This window comes from Botryllus schlosseri, chromosome 7 (assembly GCF_051294905.1).
Source record: "Botryllus schlosseri isolate E-star chromosome 7, Bs_hap1, whole genome shotgun sequence".
Classification (NCBI taxonomy): Eukaryota; Metazoa; Chordata; class Ascidiacea; order Stolidobranchia; family Styelidae; genus Botryllus; species Botryllus schlosseri.
Genome location: NC_137242.1, coordinates 27,405,912 through 27,425,401, shown reverse-complemented (window position 1 = coordinate 27,425,401; position 19,490 = coordinate 27,405,912). Strand labels below are relative to the sequence as shown.

Here is a 19,490-nt window from a genome sequence, read left to right as displayed (position 1 = left end):
GTACTTACGAATGCAGCGACCGTTTGATCTGCTATATCCTGTCTCGCAAACACAGTCTTCATTTACGTAGTCTTCGTTTTGTCCGCAGTCGCTGTTTCTACGACATCCATCCACTAAAATATTATGGATTCACGCTAATCAACAGAGCTGGTCAGAATGCTTCGAGTAGTGATTTTAATATTTCCAGCCGAGCATTAATAAAAGATGATTTATTTGTGTTCTGACAGTATACGCTCATTTCCCGAGATAATTTAGCAGCGCTAATTATACGTTTGATGCTATTTTCCACTGTGGAAGGTCTATGCGCTATATCATTCACCAATTCGTCAGAACATTAGGCGAGACTTGTTTATGTAACATTCACTTAGTGTATAATTGAATGGATTATCGGGAATCTATCCTATATCATGCGTTTATAATATCCTGCATCTACTTACGGACGCAGCGGCCGCTAGATCTGACATATCCTCTCCCGCAAACGCAGTCTCCGTTGTTGCAAACTTCGTTCTGTCCGCAGTCGCTGTTTCTACGACACCCATCTACTAAAACCATATGTCATATCTTCAAGGAGCGCTCGTCAACGCTAGCTAGCCGCGAAGTCTCGGAAACACCGCTGAGAGATTTGTTTATCTAACATTATATTATACTATTTTTGCGTGGGTTTGCGGTCATTTAAGTCAAATGAAGAATATATCAATTCTATATATATATAACAGTAACACCATGTCGACTGTTTTTCAGAGCTAGATTGTAAATTTCGATGTACATAGGCTACCTAATATTGGTGTACAAATGCCTACCTATGTTGTCTTCAATATACTCAAACTATCAGTTGGCCTATCCGTGTTCATTATTTATTTGTATTTATCGTCTGAACTATGATGCAAAATAATCTATGTGAAGTAGATCTACTCGAAATTGCAGAATTCAAGCATTTTATGAAGGACCCAACGTATCCAATATGTGAATTCTTTGACATGTGCTGGTAAGTTATCATCTTTAAGCTATTTAGTAAAACAGACATATAGCTGAACTCATATAAAGTGCGAAGATGTTTTCCAACTCTCATTATTGAGAAACAGAAAGGCATATTTAGGTCGTCGCTCCAGTTTGTTTGTTTGTTTTGTGGTAGTCGTGGTGTCTGTCGACTATTATGGTGAGTTACACCAGGCCGATACTATTCATTGTCATTCCGTAACCATACCGACTTGTAGCACGGCTTTTTTAAGACACCGCTTACGCGGACGAGAGGGCGAGGAAGAGCCTAAATATACTACCAACACATAGGTAGGAATTGAGGAGTCGTCCTCGGTCGGACTCGAACCCCAACCCACTGGTGTTGCGGCTGTTGATTATACCACTACGCTATCTCGCCACAGCTCGTCCCAGTGAAAAAGTTTATTTAAAACTATTCCCGTCTAATTACTTTGATTTAACTCGTAACGTAATAACATTGAGTGCAAAGAAGGTGCACGCCCTCCATGCTAGGGGTTCATAAACTAGGGTTCCGAACCAGTTTCAGGGGGTCTGTGAGACGTCGATGTTTAAATGCATCATAATTCCGCCATCACACCCACTGCTTCTCTTAATTTAAAACATTTTTTCCAAATTACACGGTTTCACTGATTCAATTGTAAGGCTACTTCAAAACGTTACACGTAAATTTTGGCTCAGTGCCGACCGGTAGAAGCCGCGTAAAACCAAATTTAACGTTTGACCACTTTTGGAGAATTATTAGTATTTACGGAAAATTTTTTTCACTCGCCATGACCGAACATCGTGTTTCGGACACCCATAAAGTGAAGGTGATGACGTAATCAAGAGATTTCATCTTGAGATTGACCTGTGATAGCGTTTGAATAAATGAATTGCAAATAATGAAAAACAGTTATGAATAAGATTGGCTGGAGATTCGACTACTTCATTGATATAGCCTAGTTAAAACGACGGTGATATAACTCGCAAATGAAGTACATTCGCAACTGAAAGTGCTGATCGCTAAGAGGTAATAAACCAACAGACAGGTCAAATACAGATAAATATATTTCCCATACGATAGTCCATATCCGGATATAGTTTTCCTTATTTTCGGTAATGAGACCGTGGTTAGGACTGGTCGAAAATGAAGACCTCTTATGTTCATTTCCTTTCACATCACTCAATACGTCATCACATTCAGGACATAGTGGGTATATGCCCAGTTTGATATTTAGAACGAAGCATTGATATACAATAGTCCAAGGTATAACTTACCAATACATTGACCATTGATGCGGATGAACCCATCTCTGCAAACACACTGGCGGTTTCTGCAGAATGAATTAGCACCACACGTGCTACACGGATCTGCGAACAAAACTCAGCGTAAGTGGTATTGCATGGGTGATATCGTTCTATAATATATTACGGATATGTTATTTATAGGCGGTGATTCGTGATCAGAATAAGTGGCGGCTGAGTAAATTTATGTTCACTCGACTGAGACAATTTATGTTCACTCCGAACTGTGAATTAACAAAATGAACTGTCATTATTGTCGAACAATTAAAGACTCAACGTTTGATACAGTTGCCGGGCCATCGCCGTGGCCAGTTTAATGATCATGACACACATAAGCGTTGGCTACCACCTCAACGGGCTACAATAGTACACCTCATTACACTTTTGATAATTGGTCAAGTTGTTTTGTTAACACATCATCATCACTTTAACATTGAATGGACATGTTCAATTCAATATTATTGATGTCCAAATATCCATATTAATTTTTGATATCATATTCATGAGTCATGATGACTTACGCAGCGTCAATCATGAAAAAATATTTTTTATTCGGGAAGAATGTCGGAAATTGCAGCATTCAAATATTTGTCGAAATTTACCAAGGTTTAATAGGGGCATAAGTATATAAGTCTTGAAATGACGGTAACGAATCGTCAATCGGCTTTTATTATAAGATGACGTAGTTGAATACATATAAAACACAACGGGCTTTACCACAACTTCTTTTTGAAAATCACAAATGTATATTTCAGTCTTCGTTCCAGTGAGAAACTTTTATTTATGACTCTCACGAGCCATTTCCGATCACACAACTCATTACATTACCATATGTAGTAGCCTACGGATAAGATACAGGGCTAGGGATGGTGTGAACGCGAGGTTCACGTTCGCGTTCTGTGTGTTAACCTCGGAAATTTAGAGGTTCGCATTTACAAACGAACCTTGGTAAATTCTGCACTGTGAATATTTTTATTATATTACAATTTTCCACGTCAATGTAACACCTTTGGTTGAAATTTCTTGCATTTCAACTACGGACCATTCCATTCTATGCATGGCACTGGCAGCATAAAAAATCAACACTAAACGAGCATGCACCTTGCTAATCTCAAATATTTCACTTACTCTGTTACAGAGGCTTGCTCGTTTCCTCGTTTGTGAATATTTAGTGACTCTCTGCAGTGAGCTTGACCCGCAATTACACATCATCAAGTACGAAATTCACTACATGTAGGTAGTCAGCGAATGATGCTTATTCAACCAATCAATGAATATACATCGTTGTCTAACATAAAAAATCTAACAGGCGTACGGGATCCATCTTGATTTGATCTTTATTGTACCATAAAACGAAATCCGTGCGATTGGAGTGCTGTCTACCGTATAATTTGTTTATGCGATAATATCCGTAGCAAGTATAGAAACCCGTTTTACACTCTGCTCAACATCATTGCAATAGTCAGAATCCAAATACATTGCCCGGTCCGGCCTAGACATTTAATACGTAAGCTTATAATATGTTCCAAGTCCTCGTTAAAAGTATTGGCAAAGCGACGGAAGATATTGATTTATGTTATTATTGGAGCATTTCATTGCTGCAGTTCATACATTTGATGACGTTTAAAAAGTTTTCATTTGATTTCATTTCATCAAAAGTTCAGCATTGTGGTATAATGTGGCCTGCGTCGTCGCTAGGTATCATGTACTTGTACATTAGTATATCACTTCACTGAAATGCACGGAGGTCGCGTTCGCGTTCATATGTAGCCATTCAAAAAGGTTCGCGTTCACACGAACCTGAACCTTTCAGGGGTTCGCACCATCCCTAGTAAAGGCCCTCTTTATTATCATAGTTGTGTAGATTTACAACACTACAAGAGAAGCCTTACCAACGCATCGATTGTTTTGGCGGAAAAACCCGTCTCTGCAAACACAACGGCGGTTCTTGCAAATTGAATTGGCTCCACACGATCTACATGGGTCTGTAAATATAATTCAGCGTGAGAAATAATGCATGGGCGACATAAAAGTATAAGTTGATTGATTGATGATTGGAAATATAATTAGGCCTATGAAATGAAGATTAGGCGAAATTGTTCTTCATGACGGAAATATGGTCTTCCCATATGGATATCCCTTTTAACTCCAAGAACCTTCGACGTCGTGTCGACAGTCGAGACATTTGATCGTCATACTTTACACACCGTCGTCCACGTTTTGCAAGAGCATGCAGAACCGCAATTTGAATATATCGTTGATGACTTAATCCTATCGAAATGTTTGGTAATCTTGGGGAATAACAGAAGCAGACAGTCTATCCAATCATTATCGTTTAATTGGAGATTTCCGCCTAGCCATGTCGCGGTGACATTGGAATTTCGACACCATGAAAACCGCGTGCTACTCGCATATTACTTACTAAGGCATTCGTTCTTGAAAAGGAAGAATGGAAACTTGCAAATGCATTTCCCGAAAATGCACTTTCCCCCACTTTAGTCCCGGCACCGTTTACCTAACGAATGAAGTACTGATTATATTAGAGGTTCTTAACTCGAGGGTCGCCCCTGACGACTTTCAAAGGGCGCGAATCCTGGCGTGCTTTACAACTTAATCTCAGCTCAAAACTCACACGCATACTCAATCACGTCACTGAAGCTAGAATTTAACACTATTCAAGTTCATTTGGTCGTAAAGATATGCACGTTTATGCGTGAAGGCTTGGTGACGAAGAGAAGGCAGGTTTTAACCTCGGTTCCGGTTACACAGACAGTGTCAAAAAGAAAGCAATTAATCGAACGTGCCACTATCGATGTCAAACAAATCGCCTATGTCGACATATATAGGGTTACCATACTTTGGAATAGGAAAAGTAGGAAACTATTTTCAAATCATAAAAGTTAGTTTACCGAAATTGAAAACAGCTGACTTTGAAATATTTACTGTAAATCTTGTTGTGTTCACTAAAAAAGGTCCTTTTTCCGATTTGACTCCCGCGTATCCTGTCGTCTATCTTTTAGACCAAAATATAACGTCTTTCGTGGTCTTTTAAGGCATTTTAGCCTAAAATGGAGGACAAATTGTCAACAAGAAGGACAATTGGGCGAAGGGAGGACAATTGTTCTATTATGAGGACAAATCCTCCTACAGGAGGACGTATGATAACCATAGACATATAGTCTTCAGCATGCTCTCAAACTGCGCAAACCGAAGAAGTGGTAGTAACGGTATATCAATCGTAGATAAATGTATTGCTCTATGGATAGTAATACTGCTTTTAATCCATGCAAATTACCAATCTATTAGCTATTTTTCAATCTCCAGCGACACGGAACATATTACCTATAGGAAGAATGTGGTATGGACGGTCAAGCTCGTTGTTTACATAATTCAGGTATTCGGAACTTCATTCAATTTCTGAGAGCCCTAAACTTAGGTCACGATACATCAGCTTATACATTAGAGTCTGATCAGATCGTGTACGAATACATATTGTTAACATCTCACCGAAAATCGAGGATAACGTCGCCTGGGACACCGACACCAATGCAACTAGAAGGAGTAATCTTGCCACCAACATTTTACGTTTGATATTTCGAATCCTTTGCCCGCCCAATTTAATATTTGAATCTGTAAATAAGCATGGTGCTTAGTGCTTTTATAGAGGGATGTGATTATCTTTCAAGTGGCACGTATGCGCGACTGACTACTTACAACCAATAAAGCCCAACTAAATTGATCAATCTCACTTTCGTATTCACTTGATATCCTGCATTAATTTGATGTCTTATAAATTGCCCAAATGATACCTTATTTTGTCAGTGCGAATGTTTTCCTGGTCACGCTTTTTGGGCAATACAGTATTGCTTTGGATTTTATGCGAAAGCGAATACCGGCGGCTCAAATTTCATTACGCTTAGGTAAGAATTTTAGTCATCTTCGTTTATACGACGATTACAAATTATCCAAAACACCTATCCAATGGGATGTAGACTGCTAGTGTAAATGGTTCTTATCGATCAAGTGCATTCATTGAATCCATTCCGGGGCTAGGCATGAATAGTTAACGAAATTAGCTTAGTCTCCGTTCAGCCGATACCGCAATAAACAATTTTCTATTCGTGATATATTTGCGAATTCAAGTTTTTCAAGCCTGCTAAGGGCTTCGGCGTCGCACAGCGAATACTCACAAAAAAGTTTCTGCTGCCAGCAGACGTACTGATGACATAGAGATGATCAAAATACACCGGTACAGTCATCGGTAGAAAGCATGCTGGCTAGTATTCGTGATCGAAGTTGCTTCATATAGTTATATGTCACGACTGTCACCTAAGAATATAACACTGGTCAACAAAATGAAAACAAAATTTTTAGGCAGAACATCTGAGAGCCGTTTCTGGGGTTTTTGAGGTTGGTGATTACGAATATAATATTAGTTTTGTCAGATTGGCACTTTGACACAAGATATTTATACCCCTAAAAAGCCCAGAATTACTGGGTTTACCCTTAAATATTTCACTTGGTAGGAAGAAAACCGTAGTTTTTTTCTAATTCTATACTGCGCATAAATAGATAATTGACTATGAAGAACCCTCATGTCGTTCTTGGTCATTCTATCAATATTAAAATGACATGATGCGAAATATTTGTTTGTCAAAAAAGCAGTTTGTCAAGCATAAAAATTGTACTTTTGCACAACGGAAATACATATTCTCCTGTATTCATTGGACATTCCACCAAGATTAAAGAGGAGAATAAAACTATAAAATTTGTCCTTGAAAGGCTTAACTACAATACTCATATACGTCTCATTTCTTATGACTGGTGAATGGATAATTTTCCGCTGAGTTAACAAAGTAGGTATACCTAGTAACTCTATCAAACGAGAAGTTTAAATATGGTATCTGGTATATTTGAATACCGATGAAAGATTCCAATTTCACATTAGGAAAGAGGTCGCTGCATGTAATTTATCCTAAGATGTAGGAAATAAAACTTTTTGGATGAACACAAAGCACCCAACTATAAACAGTTGGTCTGAAACTTCGTATCTGCATATCGAAAACTTGAGCACAAACATGAGCATAAAAGTTCACTTCCTGTTCAGTCATCTTGATATATATTTTCTGATCATCTTGTTGATTAGCAAGGGGAGAGGTTCTACCAAGACATCAGAACAACACAAGAAAGATATCAGGGCCGATGAGATGAACAATTGAACATATTATGGCAGACCATTGCCGGAACCTTTCGAGAAACTGCACTAAATAGCTTACAGGCGAAAATCGTACATAAAACAAAGTGCTTTAAAATAAATTAATATTATTATATTCCAACTGATTAAGTCAAATTCACAAAAGGTGGTTGACGTAAAACTTATTGAGTTAATGCCACGTTGTTTGAGTATCTAGGTAGTATCTGGGTAAATACTTATATACATGACCAGACTTTATTTATGTACATGATATCCGTGAAAGTCTGTAACTATGATAAATCTATTACCCCTAAATCTAGTTCTGTTGCTGTATTTTGATTTAAAAGAGCATTCTGTGCGCAAAAATAACACATAGATTGAATTTCTAAACTTTATAGTACGACTGAGCCGATTTTATATCTAGTCATTACCGCCGCATGGGCTATCTCCACAATAAGAGCAAATTGGAAATAACTAAGGTCATATTCGGAATCAGCGACCTTCAGAACCCCCAAAACCACTCGTACTTTTTCTGCCTAAAAATATGTGTTGACCAGTGTAATCATTCTTTTATAAAACATTAATTTCTGACTCAATACATGGAAGGCGCACGTGAAATTAGAAAAAGGACTAATCATTTTCTCAGTGATATATTGACTGTCACTGCTTTTGAAATGGGGCGACACTGAATAATGACTTACAGTTTTGATATATTATGAGCTGAGAAGAGACGAAGATTAAATTAATAATCAATCGTTATCAGTATTTCTTACACGTCAACATGATCGAAATAGCGTGATCAGAATGTCCATGAGAAAATCTGGCGAGTCCGTGATTATTGGTCATAAGACGAATATCCGAATATCCATTTTAGTAATAATAGCATACAGCATGCTTCCGAATAGAGTTGCATTTAAAACAAAAATCAATTTAAAAAAAACATGTTTAAAGCTTTTTTTTATCGTTGTTTCTAGTCATGACGTCAAGAATCTTTATTTGTGACGTCACATTGGATTGGTATTGACGATTGGAAATATAGGGCAAATATGATTCCTGCGGAAAAGGCTTCCATACCCCTGTCTCCAACCAAAACATATCGTTAACCAGGACTGCATCGTTATGCAGCATAGTCGGTTATCATCATCAGAACATCCATTCCGTACTAATGATCTATATCTACGCGCTATAACTGTGGAACCGACGACGATTTCGAGGGTTTCAACCATTTCATATCGTATACGTCGATTATATCTGGTGCAAGTCGTTATTAGGCTCACACTACGTCTTTTTCGAAAGTATTTTTATAATTATAGCATAATTATACTACTTAACGAACACAATTTATTTTGAATTGCAGTTTGAACAGTGTTTAAAACGAGATGTTTCAAAACACCATTTGTTTAAATGCAACCCTATACTTACAAAGCGCGTAATTTACAAATATAGGTCCAACTGTATTCGTGATTATAAGAGAACGGGATTTCCTAGTTTCGCATGAGGTGATTGGAGATCGTAAATATACTTTAGTTTAGGGGAGAGCATCAGCACAGCTATTGCAAGACACACAAACATCACCCCAGATAACACCAAGACATGGGAAGTTTCTATCCACATGCTACTCCGCAATGTACGCTTCCAAACATATCGGCTGCGATAAAACATTGGCCTAAAATCTCAGCCACATCTATAGCCGAAAATCTTGGTTTAGTGATATATCCGGTGACCTATCTCAGTCTCAAGGTACAGATGCGACCACAGTAAGATATTGCACCCCATTAAGAAACGAGACATGATACAGCTATACGCAGACGTCGTCAGAGTAGTGAGCGTTCTTACTCGAATTGACGTAGAATTAGTACGCTAAATCTCTTCTAAATCACAAGTAAGTAGCGATTACCAAGCCAAGTCGAAACTACATAATGCGGATGTGGAAGTACTCAAGTAAATATTTTAGTTGTAACTTGCAGATGTTTTGTAGTCAATAGTAAAAATGCTGATGTTGAAATTGCAAGATAAATATTGGCGACGAACACAAATTGAGCCCACCGCAAATGGGTGGCATTTTTGTAGGTATATTCAGTTACTCTGCTAAAGTGGCTATTTCCCACGATTGCTATGTTAATAACTCGCATGAAAGTGATCCAAATCTAACCCAATGCAATAACTACTTTTTAAAATATCATGGTGTAAATACTAGGGATGGTGTGAACCTCTGGAAGGTTCAGGTTCGTGTGAACGCAAACCTTTTTGAAAGGTTATGAGTGAACACGAACGTGAACCTCATGACGTCATACTGCTCATTCCAACCCTACATTTCAGTGAAGTGTGATATATTAATGTACAACACGATATGCCTAGCGACGACTCGGGTCACATTATGCCACAATGCTGAAGTACATACTGACTGGAGCAAGCAAATTATATATTAATCCTATAAAATGAATATCGTCCGTCGCCTTGCCACTAATTTTGACGATGACTTTCAAGGGAATATATGCTTACGCCTTGACGGTCTAGGTCAGACGGGACAATGTATTCGTAGTCTGAGTGTTGCTACGTTGATATTGAGCAGAGTGTAAAACGGGTTTTATCCCATTAACAAGTTACACAGCAGTAGCCAGCATCCCAATCGCAAGGATTTGGTTTTTTGGAAATGCAATAAACATATGAAATCGAGATGGACCCGTACGCTTGTAGATTTTTTACATCAGACAACGATATCCATTTCAGTGATTGTTTGAATAAGCATCATTCGCTGACTACCTACATGTAACATATTTCGCACTTGATGTTGTGTGATCAGGGTGATCACGGGTCAAGCTCACAACAGAAAGTCACTAAATATTAACAAACAGAGAGCTGGACTTTTCAAGCAAACTTTTGTAACAAAGAAGGTAAAAATTTTGAGGTTGTCAAGGTGCATGCTCGTTTGATGTAGATTTTTTGTGCTGCCAGCGCCAAGCATAGAGTGGGCCGTAGTTGAAATGCAATAAATTTCAACCAAAGATGTTATAATGACGTATAAATTGGAATATATGAAAAAGGTTCACATTGCAGAAGCTGCCAATGTTCGTTTGTGAACGTCCCAGCAAACACAAAACCGTAAAAGGATCATCCGGGATCATCTCGATTAGGTTCTGATTTTCTAAGTGTCGAGGGAATGTCTAAAATACGTAGTAGGATGGTCTTGTGGTTATATTCAATCAGAATAAATTCATACTCAGTGTTGTCCAATCTCATGCATTAGGCTTCGTTATATCCGGTAGTTAACCTAATAATGCAAATTTTCTATCTCTCGCGGGTATGACTAAAATACGTAGAAAGGATAACTTTGTCGGTACATTCAATCACGATGAATTCCTATCCGGTTTTGTTCGATCTCATGCGGTAGCTTCGTTCTATCCATTAGAAAACAATGTTCTCCCTTCGTTTTATTGCGTGAGGATGTCACCGGTGTTGTATATTCGTGTTCCCAGCAAACACAAAACCGTTAAAGGATCATCCGGGATGATCTCGATTAGGTTCTGATTTTCTAAGTGTCGAGGGAATGTCTGAAATACGTAGTAGGATGGTCTTGTGGTTATATTCAATCAGAATAAATTCATACTCAGTGTTGTCCAATCTCATGCATTAGGCTTCGTTATATCCGGTAGTTAACCTAATAATGCAAATTTTCTATCTCTCGCGGGTATGACTAAAATACGTAGAAAGGATAACTTTGTCGGTACATTCAATCACGATGAATTCCTATCCGGTTTTGTTCGATCTCATGCGGTAGCTTCGTTCTATCCATTAGAAAACAATGTTCTCCCTTCGTTTTATTGCGTGAGGATGTCACCGGTGTTGTATATTCGTGTTGTTGCTCTAAGGTCGAACAGTTTTGTTTTCTTCTGATATATATGATCTTCATTATATATATATATTCGCTCTTTCGGTAATCTCGCATGTTCAACGAGTATGGCTAATAGTTTTATTCAGAGAACAACTAAATAAGTGGGATGTTGTACGTTCAGGAATATGATTATCGATGCGTGACTTCTAGAATATTTCGGCGATTCAAATTTTACGTCATCGCGCCGGACAAAGATTTGACGCGCAACAGGTCGCACCCCGGCACAGTTTACTCTTTCTGTATGGTAAATGCTGTAAATATATAGGAATTGTGACTGACTGAGGTAGCGGGTTAAAGGTATATACGCAGTAGCATATAGCTTATGGGGGAATTTCGAATTGCCTGTAGTATATGACGCCTAGAGCTGTTTGACTTTCTGCAAAACAGGTGTAGACAACTATAGAAAAGTTTCAGCTTTTCCAAGTTAGAATTAGAGCTAAACCGTTTTTTCCGAATAAGATTACAATTATATTGCTGGCATTTCGCTCTAATTTAGTGAAATTAGACCACTATAATTATCTAGTTGTCCAAGTCGCTTCAAACATCTGAATTACCGGTACGTATACCTACGGCATATCATACGGTAATATTTATGCTTGAATTTTCTAGGTATATAAGTCAATATAGATACATACCTGTAGAACACTGATTCGTGATTTTATAAAAGTTGGTGCAAGAATGGACATTTTCAACTTGATGTTGATTAATGGAGCAAAATTTGATATTTGAGTGCAATTATACCTCGAATCCAGTGACAAGATTATTAATCGTTGAAACCAAACGCAGCTTGTATTTATGTTGGCCCAGAGAATTTGGCTAGCCAGACCATATTGATAGAATATGGTCACAGTAAGATAATATTTTGGGCTAATTTACATGAACTTTCCAACATACGATTTGATATGTCCGCTAAAACAGTTGTTATTCTGCTTTCGAATAAGACCTAAATTGCTGGTTTCAATGGTAACTGTGTTTGTCAAAGGCTGTAAAGGTAATTTCTTTTCCATGTTAGATGTTTGTTTGTTTGTTTGTGGTGTTCATGGTGGTGGTTCGACTACACTGGTCATTTTACACCAGGCCGGTTCTTAATATTATCATTCCGTATCTGCCCGATTACCAGTGAACTCGGCACTTGGTGAATTCGGCCGCACAAACTCGGCACTTGGTGAATTCGGCCGGAATAGCGGTACCGGTCACCATGATTGGTTACTGGAATGTTTGCCGGTGAACTTGGCACTTTGAGTGGTTGTCAATGTTGTACGGGGGTCAGGGCATGCGTAGATCACACTGTCAATGCGTGATTAGATCACAGATTGCGTAATCGCGGGAAATAACGTGACGCTCTTCACTTGGTGAACTCGGCCCTTGGAGGAATTGGCACTAGAACACCTTCGCATTAGAAATGCATTTAATATGAATGAACAGTATCAAAAAGGAAATTTAAACGTGTCGTGGCTCGCGGTAGATCTCGTAATCTTGGGATCCGTCAACCCTGTTATCGAGACACCCTAACCCCAGAGTGGAATCGTCTCTCCAAAGGCAAAAAATAATTTATTTTGACGTGATCATGCGAAACATTTGTTGATGAGGAACACTGGCTTGTCGTGATCGATAAACGAAGAAGCGCCGCTTGATCTTCCACGGTTTCGATCTCACATACAACGCCAAGATCTATCTTCTCAAAACTTACACGACACAGGCCCGTCACTCACGCCATCGATTCCAAGCAGACCGCGCGTGGTCGGTATATGAGCGCTGCGTTATTTCCCGCGGCTATGCAATCCGTGATCTAATCACGCCGTGACTGCATGATCTACGGATGCCCTGACCTCCTTACAAGATTGGCGAATCACTTGATAATACTATTATTAGTTTAATAATTCATATTAATAGCTGTTAATACACTTCATTACAAAATTTCCCGAGGGCCGAATTCACCAAGTGCCGAGTTCATCGGCAACCATCTGCCCACTTATAGCACGGCCCACTCCTAGGCTTTTTAAGACATGGCTATGCGGATCAGATGGCGAGGAGGAGCCTAGATAAACGGCCAACACTTCGGTAGGAATTATGGAGTCGACGTGTCAGGCTCGAACCCTCAATTCATTGGTATTTAGCTATAATGGAACGTACCACTACGTTACCTCGCCATACCTTGTAAAATGGGACCGTAGCATTTGGCATTTCGCGTGGCAATTGACTTTTGTGTGGAAAATTGTGTTTGTTTCGGAACTTATCCGAAACTTTTATTCCGCCATAGATTGTATATGATAAAACGATATCGGAATTGATCCTAGAATAATTCCAAAGCCACTCACCACAAAGGAGGATTTAAAGAAGTTTGATGACATATTGAATGAAAGCAAAAGCATTTGCAAGATATGTGGTATGTTGAATCTGTTTTGTTATTTTTAAATACTTTTTTGTGCCGATAGCAGACTGTATATATAAACGTAAGATGTGGAAGCTATCAAGGTGTTATGTTTATTATTTTTCGAAATTCAGTCAGTCAAAGTGGACGATCGTATTGCTTGGATTATATTTAGGCTTATTTTACCATCTTTGAGATGCAACTCTGAACGTGGACGGTCATGAACAGTCAACTAATTCTGTTCCTATATTGACGTATCAGACATTTGCACTCGTACCGTTGACGGCGACAATATTGGTCATTCAGCAAGAAGCATCCTGAAGAAGGTTACCAGTCTGGTGTAGTTATAGCAGAGTCGGAAAGAATGGGAAATACGCTTTCATCAACCTCCATTTGAACAAGATCACATATAGTAAGAGACATTCATGATATGCTGCAAATGTGACTGTGTTCTTTGTCTAGTCACCCCATTCATGTAATTATTGAGGCTTCATGCCAGGGTTGTAACCAAGTCACAAGGCTCCGAGTCGCAAGTCAATCTCACTTTTATAGTTTTGACTCGAGTCATTTTCAATTCACCACCGGGTCAAGTCCGAGTCCAAGTCAGCGAGCAGAGGTCCAAGTCCGAGTTATCGTATTATGACTCGAGCCAGAGTCTAAGTCAGGGGCGGGCAACATCCGGCCCGCGAAGGGATTTTGTCCGGCCCGCGGAGAGTTTTCCGTCATACATGATAGTGTGGCCCGCGGCCCCAGTCTGCCGAGATTTCTTACTATTTGCTTACTACGTCAAATTTTAGTGATTGTATATGTCATGATATACGTGTATGCGCAGCGTGCGAGTGTGGAGCTTACGCGTAAGTACGTCGAAGCGAAAAGATTTGCATTATCGGCATTCACGACGTATACTCAACCCTAACGTCGTTTGTTGTAATCATGGTGTTTGTCGATTACAATGGTCATTTACACCAGGTTGATATTTCTTATTTTTCATTCCGTAACCGCCGACTTGTAGCACGGGACACTTCTAGGCTTTTGTAAGACGTAGGGTTACCATATTTTGGAAATCTAAAAAGAGGATACTTTTTCAAAATTTTCAGACTTGCAAAACCGGAGGAAAATTCTGAAAAATGGTGAATTTTTCCCTCTTCGTGGTCGGTTGACTGAAAAAAGAAAGGTCAACTTTCTCGCTCAGTGACCAAAATACAGTTTTTCCTTTCACAATATCAGTTGGTTGACTAAAAAAAGCTCAACTTTCCGGCTCATCTCCCAAAATAGCCGTTGATGCGTTACTTCAGTGCCAATTTACTGTATCTCAGTCGATTTTGCCATGTATTTAACCAAAATTCTCAAAAATAGGACAAAATCAAAAAGACGAGGACATTTGGGCGTCCTCCGAGAACACTTTAAAAAAAAATCAAAAACGAGGACAAATCCTCTTAAAATAGGACGCATGGTAGCCCTAGTAAGACACCGCTTATACCTGGGTCGCCAACTCAAAACGGGTCGCGGGCCACTTTTCAAACTTCGTAGAGGACGCGGACCTCATGAATTCAATATCGAGATTGTTGAGCAACGCCGCTATCTCGTCGCCTACTCAACCCTAATGAATTGATATCTTGGTAAATTGGGGTAACGAGGTTACCGAACGCCTTGAAGAAATCTTAATTAAAGATTGCACCGTGTGTTGATTGATCAGATAGAACCAGACATGGCGACGCCTGTATGTCAATGCTATTCTCAAATCCTCATTGTCTTCGTCATTATTGGCGAGAAATGGCTTTGAAGTGACATTGCTGTCATTAAAATACATTAATTAAATACGATTTATTCCTTGTAGATGTGGATAAATGGGCGAATAATGTATCGATTCAGCAATCTGGCCCGTCAAGTACTTAATTTTCCTATATCCGGCCCGCCGACTGGAGAAGTTGCCCGCCCCTGGTCTAAGTCATTGTGTTATCTGCTCAGTTTCCAATTTAAGTCTTGTTAAACCAACTATTTATATTTTTTTGTGATATCGAGTGGGTCGCATTTATAATATACGAATTTTCCTTACTTTAGCAGTTTTACCAGTATCGATAGACGAAATCCCAGTAGCGATTTGCTGTACTATTCTTTGAAATAACCATGAAATGTCGGTCTTGGCCGTCTTGAGTCTCAAGTCATGCGCAATGAGTCGAGTCATTTCCGTACTTTGAGAAGATGACCCGAGTCAAGTCGAGTCAACACAAAATCGTGACTCGAGTCTTACAACCCTGCTTCATGCAATGAGCATTTACTTTGAAGATAAATAGTAATTAAATAACTGGTTGATGGTACAAAATTTTAATACTGCTTTCAAAAGTACCTTCTTGATAAACGTTATTGAAACCCGAAGAACTTTTCGCGTGCCAATTAAAGAGCTACCGGCACGATAAAGGAAGCAAAACAGAGTTTAATTCAAAACCAGATGGAGAATTATGACGCATTAATGTCGAATTTAGAAATAACATCAATGGAGCCAGAACACAGCAACAATGCAGTGTATAAAAACAGTTGCGTAAAACAGTATGACAGCGTGACACAATTCTTTAATTATTTATTATAGTGGTGCCCACCGTAAATACTATTTTATTCAAATCCAAATTTTTCGATGGCAATAACTCCGCTTCCACTTGTTTGAATCGAACCAAATTTGATGAACATCGTTTCTATACATAACCTGACACTTTCATGGGGTGAACAGAAAATTTTTCAATTTTTTCAATTTATTTTTAAAATAATAAATAGAAACTTTCTTTTCCTGTAGCAATGCGGCTACTGTTTGGAATTGAACCAAATTTGGTGTGTAGGCTTGACTTAGGTAACCTAACAATTTTATAAGTAGCCAGAACGATTTGAGAAAAAAAGTCATTTTTAAGAGCCCTAATGTCCATGTCAGAGAAACGTTTTAGGGCAGGCCTACTCACATGTCTCGCAGCGTTCTCTACATAATTGTCAATTGCGATACAAACTGTTCGCTTGTATTGGTAAAACCATCCAACTTCGAATTGTAAAATGTTGGGAGTCTTGATATCAAATTTTTGAAAGGTGCACTTTGAGAAATTTTGGAATCTGTCAAATTATACAAAAATTTTTAGCAAATTCTTTGACATATTTCATCTATTTGGGACTCGATCAACGTAAAAGAATTGGTAATTATTTTATACAATATATTGTATTTGTAGTTGAAGTATAGTAATAATTCTTATGGTTACCGCACTTGTAACGATTCACGGCCATAACTGGAATAATTAGAATGATGTAACTTTCAAATTGTCATGCATTTTGCAACAACATTGTTCTCAATTTTCAAGGTGCTGACCATTGGAGGAAGAATCACCATTAAGCCGGGAATTCGCGATCCGTAAACGCGGCCGACTGTTTCTCTCCTCAGGCGGAAGCGACAGAGGAGAGAAACGAAGAGAAAAAAGGAGCAGAAATAGAAAGAGTGTGACAAGTCGCGTCCGTTCGCTTTAATGCGTATTTCCATCCGCGAAGCGCGAAGTAGTAGGTGGGAAAACTAATGGGCGTTTGGTTAGCGCTTATATAAGGTTGACTCCAGCGCTGTATTTGCTAAATGTTGCGGTGAAATAGGGGTGGTGTCATTTGGTATCAATATTGACTATTAAAAGACCATTTGTTAGTGGTCATGGATTTGTTCGGCCAGTATGCAGTAATTTCTGATGGTCACTTCCCGGGCTTCTGTTCTCCAACCCCTCGTGATTGTTATTCTGCTTCTAGTAAGACTGTCGATTCTAATGTTTTATCGTATCATTTGTCGGAGGCTTCGCTCGCTTTATTTACAACATTTTGCTCTCCGCTAGGTCAATTACTGGCTGAGTATCACTACAGCCTAAGGAACTGCACTAATTCTCATTTTGCTGTCTTGCTGGTTATCTTGCTGTCAATTCTAATAATTTGTTAATGTCTATACCAGTGCCGCCACTCAAATGTTTTGTTCTCTGTACAAAATATTGTTAGGTCTTCAGCTTTCCAGGCAGAGTATCATTCTACTTTCTAGACTTAGTATATATCTCTCCAACTAGCTGCCAAATAACTGATTCGTTTGGATTGTTGAATTGATCATTTTTGACAGAATGTGACGAAATTTTAGTCAAGAATTCATTTTGTGTTAGTGGCTGTTTTCAAAGATTGCTGAAGTAGTCAGCGTTGATCTTGATAATCAAGTAGAAGTGGCGATTGAAGTCAGTTCTCTAGTCATATAATAATAAAAAATATAATAATAAAAACTTGAAAACTTGAGTGGAAATAGTCCAGAATCAAATCCATTTTAGTAAGTATCGGTGAAAAAAATGTTGGAGTCATTCGTTACTCGCTACCTCTGCCATTTTTGCAGTACGAATGTCTTGCTAATAATCGTCATTTTCATTTTATTTCTGCAGGGTGTTGAAAAGAAAACGCCAGAGGGATTATCATCCTCAGACGATGAAACCTTCTGATTACTGACTGTTCTCATAGTTTCATTCATTGGCACTACTTTGCACTACAAGTAATTTCGTTCGTTTCATTTTTTACGCCGCCATTATTTACTTGCCAATTCGTTTTGAATTAAATTACCGCAAATGTGATTAATATGTAGTAGATAATGTGGTGTGTGTGTGGACGCAGCCGTGATCAGGTTATGCCCAGTGGTAGAAAACAGGTTATTATGTCAGGATCTTCTACTAATGTAGGATCTACATTCTACTCACCATGTTTAAAGGCTGTAGCATCTGCATAATATGTACATTATTGAAGTACATGGAAAAGACATTGAATTGAGTCGACACAAAATCCGCCTTTCTACTACCTGCCGAGATCTAATATCTACTATATCGACTCAGCTTTTCTACATCTTTGGTCTGTACTGTGTTTACTGGGGTGAACCTTTAAATGTCCGAGGTTCACACACAGAACGCGAACGTGAACCTCACGTTCACACCATTTCTACTAAATACTGTAAAAAGTAAGTAGTCTCAGCTAAAAAACTATATAATATAAGGGGAAGTAAACCAAACAAAGCCATTTATGTGGTCCGTTTACATATGATCAATGAAAACATAATAGCATGAAACGCTTCGGCATGTGACATTTTTGCATTCGTCAAGTGAACAAGTGTGGGTTAAATTGCAGGTTAGGGTTGAGTCAGTGGCGGCTCGTCCTATAGGGCAACTGGGGCATTGCCCCACCTAAAATTCTCTTCAATAACAATTCTTTACCATTTATAGACGCACACCAATCTTTATATACCGAAACCACAGCGAAAATCGTATTCTTCTTGTCCTTTCGCTTGTAAATGCCCATATATAGCGAAGTCTCTACGAAAATCGAATTCTCTTCTGTGTTTTTGCTTTGCGAATGCCTAGCCGGGGCATGCCCCGGTAGCGCTCATAACAAGCTTTCACTGTCTATTCTCTCAAAGCCGCGCACAATAAAGAAACGGTAATTTACTCTCTCCTATTCATAAAATGACCGAGCAACCGGGGCAAATTAGCTCTGTGCCCTTAACGTGTGATGTAACAATCGTATCTATAGCTGAACTCGGTTACCGTCATATGCGTTTAGTCGACCTTTGGTGGTATAGGTCGATTTTGATGGTGTTTCACACCATGAAAACTCTTGAAACTTGGTATGTCATGTCGTGATGGTGGTATTTAACACTGCCCCAAGTTTCAGGGTTTTTACTTAAAGTTTAGGGTAGTAATTCCGTTTCCGAAGTTGAGTGTGTGCTG

General features: G+C 38.8%; 2 long non-coding RNA genes across 3 annotated transcripts in view; one reads left to right on the top strand and one right to left on the bottom strand.

Annotated features, from left to right (window-relative positions):
- The window catches only part of LOC145442722 (uncharacterized), a 93,641-nt gene extending 76,176 nt beyond the window's left edge, over positions 1–17,465 (top strand). The window contains exons 2-3 of one of the 2 annotated variants that reach the window (XR_013916139.1): positions 13,664–14,149; positions 17,073–17,465. This is a non-coding gene — a long non-coding RNA (uncharacterized LOC145442722). Of the gene's footprint in view, positions 1–11,040; positions 14,150–17,072 lie in introns of those variants that run through there. The other variant, XR_013916138.1, reaches the window with a different exon arrangement.
- On the bottom strand, positions 21–5,907 carry LOC145442474 (uncharacterized). Its single transcript, XR_013916075.1, has 6 exons — positions 5,788–5,907; positions 4,703–4,795; positions 4,173–4,265; positions 2,254–2,346; positions 438–542; positions 21–113 (listed from the first exon to the last, which is right to left on the bottom strand). It is a non-coding gene; the product is annotated as an uncharacterized LOC145442474 (long non-coding RNA).
- Positions 17,466–19,490: the final 2,025 nt, after the last annotated feature.